The sequence below is a fragment of the Lactuca serriola genome, chromosome 6 (assembly GCF_051521515.1).
Source record: "Lactuca serriola cultivar US96UC23 chromosome 6, Lser_US96UC23_V15, whole genome shotgun sequence".
Taxonomy (NCBI): Eukaryota; Viridiplantae; Streptophyta; class Magnoliopsida; order Asterales; family Asteraceae; genus Lactuca; species Lactuca serriola.
Genome location: NC_136413.1, coordinates 19,774,764 through 19,782,091, shown reverse-complemented (window position 1 = coordinate 19,782,091; position 7,328 = coordinate 19,774,764).

Below are 7,328 nucleotides of genomic sequence, written 5' to 3'. Positions count from 1 at the left end.
AAAAAAAAGTTAGGGACCAAACGTGTAATTTTGATCAAACCATAGGGATGATTTTAGTAATTTAGTCATTAAAATATTAATTAATTATTGACAAAACTTCAAAAATGGTCCCTGTGGTTTTCGAAAATATCAAGTTTAGTCCTTAATTTCAAAAAACCTCACAGATGGTCCCTGTGGTTTCAAAACTTTTAACATTTGACCGTTAAGTGAAGGACATTTCTGTCATTTCACCACCACATGGACCATTTATGAAGTTTTGCCTTATTTTGTAAAAATAAAGAAAAAAATATAATTATTTAATATTAAAGCCCCCCTTTCTCTCTCTCTCTCTCTCTCTCTCTCTCTCTCTCCCATTCCCGTTTTTCTTCACCACCGGCCAAGAAGAGGCTACCAACCATCAGAGTTGCCTCACCTTTCCCAGCCTCCTCCACCTTCCTCCGTCGAATATGTGATGCCGACAATGGAAACACCAGCAAAATGTCTGATTTGTGTAAGTTCTAAGATAAAGTTCCGTCATCTTGTTTTATGGTGAATTCAATTGCATCGATTCTGAAGGGCTTAGAATAATGGTTTGGTCTAGGTGTTGCAGTTAGTGATAGGGGTACGTTTGTAATTAGCTTTTTTGTCAGTTTACGGTTGTAACTGAGTTTACGGCCGTAAACACCTTACGACCGTAAATTCTTCATGGTCTTGGGTGTCTATATATATATATATATATATATATATATATATATATATATATATATATATAGGGTTGTGTCAGACATATTGGTTGTTGATGCCTTTAGTACTTTGCGGTTCCACCAAGTTGTATCAGACGTTTAAGGTTATAAAACGTATGCAAGCTTGGTTTGTTACATCTTTGCTTATTATTTCGTTTTGTGTGATTGTTGTGTGCTTTTGATCACTGGAAAGATCCGATTTCGGACCTTACAATTGGTATCAGAGCTTGGTTGTATCAGTTAATTTTGTCAGATTTGGAGCATTATTTGATTTTATTTTCGAAATATTCTTGCGATTTTGGATAGATCTCTGAAAAATAAGGGGGGTTTGTTCTTCGTGTTTTTCATAAAAAAGGGTTTTTGATCGAGTTTTGGACCAAAAAAGGGAAAAAATCACTGTTTTTGGTCGTAACCTGCGAGGGGGTGGCGGCCAGCAGCTAGGGTTTCCGAGGAGTTCACGGCACGAGGTTTGCGGCTCGGAGTATACGGCTCAGCAGTTTGCAGCTCGGTCTCGCACGTTTCCGGCTTCTGAGTTCTCGGCCTCGCAAGAACCAGCCTCGCTTCGCACATATTAAAAAAATGAGAAGCGCATTTGAAGGTGCTGGGTTTCGAACCCACAACCTCCTGCTCATCAATTCAGCGCCATATCCAACTCAGCTACCTGATCACTTGTTATGTTCCTTCGAAAATTAAACTATAACCCGTCTTTTTCGCAGCAAGTTTTCCTATTTTGACACTTTTAACCCAAAATTCAATTCTTTTTAAATTTTAAATTCTTTTTTCATCCAAAATTTAAAAAAAAATTATATAAACAAAAAAAAAAAAATAATAATAATAAATAATTAAAAAAAAATATTTTTGACTTTTTATTTAAAATTTTGACTTTGACTTCCAAGTTTGATCTTTGATTTTAAACTTTGACTTTTACGTTTAACTTTTAAACTTTCAAATTTAGCTTTTCGTTTTGACTTTTAAGTTTGACTTTTGAGTTTAATTTTTTAAATTTGACTTTTGAGTTTAACTTTTTTAATTTGACTTTTAAGTTTGACTTTTCAAGTTTGACTTTTGAGTTTAACTTTTTAAATTTGACTTTTAAGGTTGACTTTTGAGGTTTATAATCAAAGGGTTTGACTTTTAAGTTTTATTTTAGCTTCTAGTTGTGCTTTTAATTGATTTTAAGGTTTACGAAGGAGTTGAAAACATGAAAGAGAGTCGTCAGGATATGTTAAGAGAAAACTTCAACATTTTCGATTATATCCCTGGAGAAACCCTCGAAACTTAGTTGCAGCGATTTACTACACTTACTACTGAGATGAATATAAGTGGGATCTTCTTGACCAAATCTGAGATAAACAAAAAGCTATTGAATTCACTTTCGAAAATCGTGGGATATGAACGTGGCCATCATCAAGAAGACAAAAGATCTCAATCATATTAGTCTTGCTGATGTAATTCAAGAACTTGATGCTTTGAAGTGTAGAGAAACAATGAGTTCTGAAAACATTCCGGTCACTGAAGTTACATGTACTCCAGCTTGTGAAGCCACGATTAAATTTCTTCGGGAACAAATTGATTTATTTAAAAAAGAAGTTGAAGACCTGAGATATGAATGATATCAACTCAGGAAAGGACAAAAACCTCTGAAGGCTGAATTAGAAGCAAAAACCAAGGACTTTAGGAAACTTCAGGAAGAGTATAACAACAAGTGTGAAAATTATGATTATATTAAGAGACAACTTGCTGCTGTAACTGAAGAACTTGACGCTTTAAAAATTAAGTGTGGGAAAACAGATGTCAGTTTCAAAAATTATAATACGTCAAGTCAGACAGTCGAGTCCTTGTTTGAAACTCAATTAAAATTCAAAGATAATCAAAACAAGGGTCTAGGGTATGATAGTGTTCCTCCTCCTTTCAATCATAACTACATATCCATTCCTATGACATAGGAAGAAATTGACAGGGAGGCACATCTTAAATATGGAAAATCAGTTGGATTTATATCAGGAGGAGTTATTAATGTTGAAAAATACTAATGTTTCTACTTCATGTGCAGGTAAAGTAGTAGCAGATGAGAACAAGGAGAGCACTACTGAACAAACCAATAACACCTTGAACTCAGAATCTGTTGCTTCGAATTCTGTTACTCCTAAAAAACCTGCCGTTGAGAAATACAGGCCTCCAACTCCAACGCAACAGAGTGCTTGTTGCAAGTGTGCATGTGGGAACAACAAGAAACGAGGCAAGGATACGCCACCAGGGGCAGGAAGAAATAACTTTACAGTGAAGAAAAAGACATGCTTTCACTGTGGAACACCTGGAAACATTTCCAAAATTGTCCTAATCGCAGGTACATTCCCTACTATGCACAAGGATGGAAAAATGCGCCAAGTGGGAGATACTTCAAAAGAAACCCTTCCAGGTCACGTTTAGACAATGGTGACTGGAACGCGCACAAGGACAATAATCAAACCCACAAGGCAAAGAATCCAAATCCCAAGGGAAAGAAGGAAATGCCGGCAAAGAAGCCCAATCCAAGAGATGCTCCTGTGAAACAATGTAACGCCCATAGATCTGGGCTAGTCAATTTAGAGACGATAAGGGGTCGAAAACGACTTTTCGACAAAAGATTATTTAGAATAAATAATTCAAACCAAGTTTTAGTATATGTCACAAGGTTTCCGTACATATAAAGAATGCCGAAATCCGAGTTATAACGAAGAAGTTATGACCCGTCGAAGTTTCGCGACGGAACCGGCACGGCACCGGGAAGCGTAAATAGCGAATTTACGATAGAGCGAGATTTAGCCTTAGAGATCTAAACGAAATTCGTAGAATATGTTAAACTAAGAACATCGATAAAAAGAACGCCCAAATCTGACTTCGTATGAAGAAGTTATGATTTTTCGAAGTTTCGGACTAGCAGTGTACAACCCGAAATTCGAATATTAGATCGAGCGGTTTTTGGCCGACACGACCTAAACTTGAATCGAAGATCTCGTTAAAAGTAGCGTAACGAGAAAAAGATGGACGAAAACGGACGCCGGATGAAGAAGTTATGGGGATTTAACGGACCAATCCTGTCCCGGCCTGTTAATAATATAAAATTTAAAATCGAATCAAAATTATCCGACGGAGTCTAAACGAAAGTTGTAGAGTGCGTTCCCGCCTTCGCGTGGATATAAAGAACTTCAAAAACGGAGTTCGTATGAGAAAGTTACGAATTTTTAAAGATTTTAGTCGAATTTGCGAAGCCTGGTGAGGAGCTGGTGACGTGGCAACATCTGGGCCGCCCATCGCTGATGAAGAAACGGGCTTCGGATCATGCCGTGTAGCCTTCGCTTTACGTCCAGCGTCCGAGGTGAGTACGCCCCGCGTACCCTCGTGCCTTATCCATCCGACGAAGATACGAGACAGCTGGACCGAGGCTGGCCTTCTTATCCGAGACTACGCCCAGCGTAGCTGCTGGACGCGCAGCGTAGTCCGAGGCTGCTGGGGCTATAAATAGCATGCGAGCCATTCCGAGTTTTTCACACCATTTTCCTTCTCTCTCTAAACTACTTTCTCTCTCTAACCCCTTTTGAGTCCCCTAAGCCCTAGTTAAACCCCTTAGCTCCCGAGGGAAGCCCCGAGGCTCCCGGAGTCCCGAGAAAAAGTTTCTTTCGGTTTCGAAACACTGCTACAAATAAGTTCTGGTTTTCGATAAAATTCGCTACAAGTGTGCTACGCTTACGCAATTTTTAATATAGCTTTCAAATAATTATAGGAATGTTATTAGGTCCTTAAAATAGTTATTTGGGCTATTATTATGAGTTATATTGAGTGTTATTAACGCTTGTATAATAATAATAATAGTCAGACTAATTAATTTGTCGCGGTTATCGTTAGACTAAACCTTAGTGGTATTGATACTAGGTTTTATCGAAGGAAATTGTTTTGAGAGTATCGAAGCGCTGTCCGAGTACCGAGTCACCACCTTTCAAGTGAGTGCATGGTCCCCTTCAACTTACACATAGATATGAAGTATTTACTACGTGCTATGTGTGCATATTGTCTGTTTACTTGTTGTCTGTGCTCGGTGAAAGATTTTATACATGTTTTAAATGATTTAAACTATATATGTATTTTATATCTACGAAAATGTTGGGGTAAAACATGGGTAGATATAATAGATGAAATATGAGTTGGACAATGAGTTGAGAGGTGATATAGACCATGAGGTATGGGTGAGAGGTGTACGATGTGAGAAGCCTTTTCCCAAACGATGTCCCCGTCATTCAGCAGAGTATGGATGACAACCACAGACTATTTAGACAGTCCAGTGGTACACTAGCAGGCTCGCAACCTGTAGGTGTTGTGAACGATGTGTTCACTGGGTGTACTCTCAACCTTGGTGATCATGCAGACTTGATGCCTAGACTCTGGTGATCATGCAGACTTGGTGCCAAAACCCTGGCGACTATGCAGACTTAGTGCCTATTGTATAAATTCTGGTGACTATACAGACTTAGTGCCTAAACCCCGGTGACGATGGACTTCGTGCTGATTCCTTAGGATGATCCTTAGGAATGTATGAACGAGGAACGGTTGATTCTTAGCGTAGACCCTTAAGAATAGAGAATATAATGGGGATGGGTAATGGGGTTTAATTGCTTGATTGTTTAAACCTAATAATTATATTATTGTGGGTTGAAAACCCTATGTACTCATCAGGTTTCCCAACCTGACCCACTCAGTTTATTTATATCACAGGTGTTGATATGAAGTCACATTACACTGAGAGATTTAAAGAGAAGTAGATCAATAGTGTAAATAAATGTAAGTTCTGTTTATGCTTATGTTTCTGAATTAACGATGACATCCCAACGTTTTAAAATGAATAAAATACGAAAATGTTTTGATAACGTATTTATCGTATTTTTCTGGTAACAAATTCCGCAGCATTTTTATGAAAAGAAGTACTCTGATTTTTATAAAGCATAAACAAAATCAGTCTTTTCTGGCCGTGAAAATGGGGATGTCACAGTTGATATCAGAGCATTAGTTTAAGCGAACTAGGAATATGGATTTATTTCTAGACTTAAACTTAGAATGCTAAGCGATGATTGTGAGGTGTGAGCACTAGCTTACTCTAGGAATGATGCCTAAATTGCTTTTATGTGCTAAATGATTTGTTATGCTTTGATCGGATCTATGGTCTGTTGCCGACCGGATCTGGAAACCTTATGTGTTTATGATTCTAAACGTACGAATACGATATTAGAACTAGCATATAAACGTTTCGGAGGGATAAGGATGATTTAAACTTCAATCCTAAGTAAAGGTCTAGATTCACCTTATTTGGTGTATAGATCAAGATGGCAAGGACCCGTAGCGGAAACGTGAACGCAAATGGAGATAGGAACCAACCCCCAATGGTTCAGCAAATACCTGTTGTTGAAGAAGTTGCACCTGAGCCAGTCACGATGGCCGGAGTGCAAGCGATGATCCAGGCGATGTTGGATCGTCAAATGGTGGAAACCAGACGTTTGCTCCAGCAAAATCAAGAGGAAGAGACTATTTCGATCGAACAGCCCGAGTTGAACGAAGGGCAGACTGGGGAGGGAAACTACTGTTGGGTTTTGAGCATTCTAACACTCCTAAGTGTATATGCAACCCTAAATACCTTGGATCTATGTTTTCTCTATTATACATGCAAATAAGAACTTCCAAGGTATTAATCCTAATCTAGCATACAAATCAATGAATGTAACAAGATAGAATACATACCTTTTGATGTAGCTTGATGTCTTCAAGCTTTAAGAGCTTAGCCCCAATAGTATGGAAGCCTTAAGTGGAATCACAATCACCAAAACACTTAGAATAGCTTGAGAGAATTCTATAACTCATGAAATCGGCTAGCCCTTTCACTTCACACTCTAGTGTGATGCTAGTTGCCAATTTTGTCAAGAATAAGATCTTTATATAGTGTTACAATTAGGGTAAACCCTAATCGTCATGACTTTCCATTTCCTTGGATCCATGGGTACAAAATACACCATGGAGCATCCATGGACCATCCTATGGGTTTTAGCCCAACTTGATTATCCATGGAGCATTAGCCCATTATACAAGTATGGATGATTTACACAATCAACCCATATATTTAATTAGTCTTCTTTTGATCACTTAATTAATCCTAGATTAATTCTTGATCAATACTAATTAAATAATCTTATTATTCTTATTATTAATATACTAGAACTTATAATATATTAATAACCATAAGTGTCTTATTTCTCTCATTATAGTCTATCCAAGTGCATGGTGGTATGCAACCCAAATGGACCATGCCGGGTCGGGTCAAGTCTTACCAATTATAGTTATGGACTTAGACATTAATCCAACAGTCTCCCACTTGGATAAGTCTAAAACTATTATTGCGTATGACTTCAGGAACCAACCGGCAATCGTAGCTCTCAAAAGCTTCTGTCGAACTCTGACCTTGTAGATGAACTCTGACCTTTGTCAGTGACTTGTCCATTAGATAAGGGATCATATATTCCTCCATTCTAGATATCATATGGACTGAGACATGGATTATAATCATTCTCTCTGTCCATTTGTTGT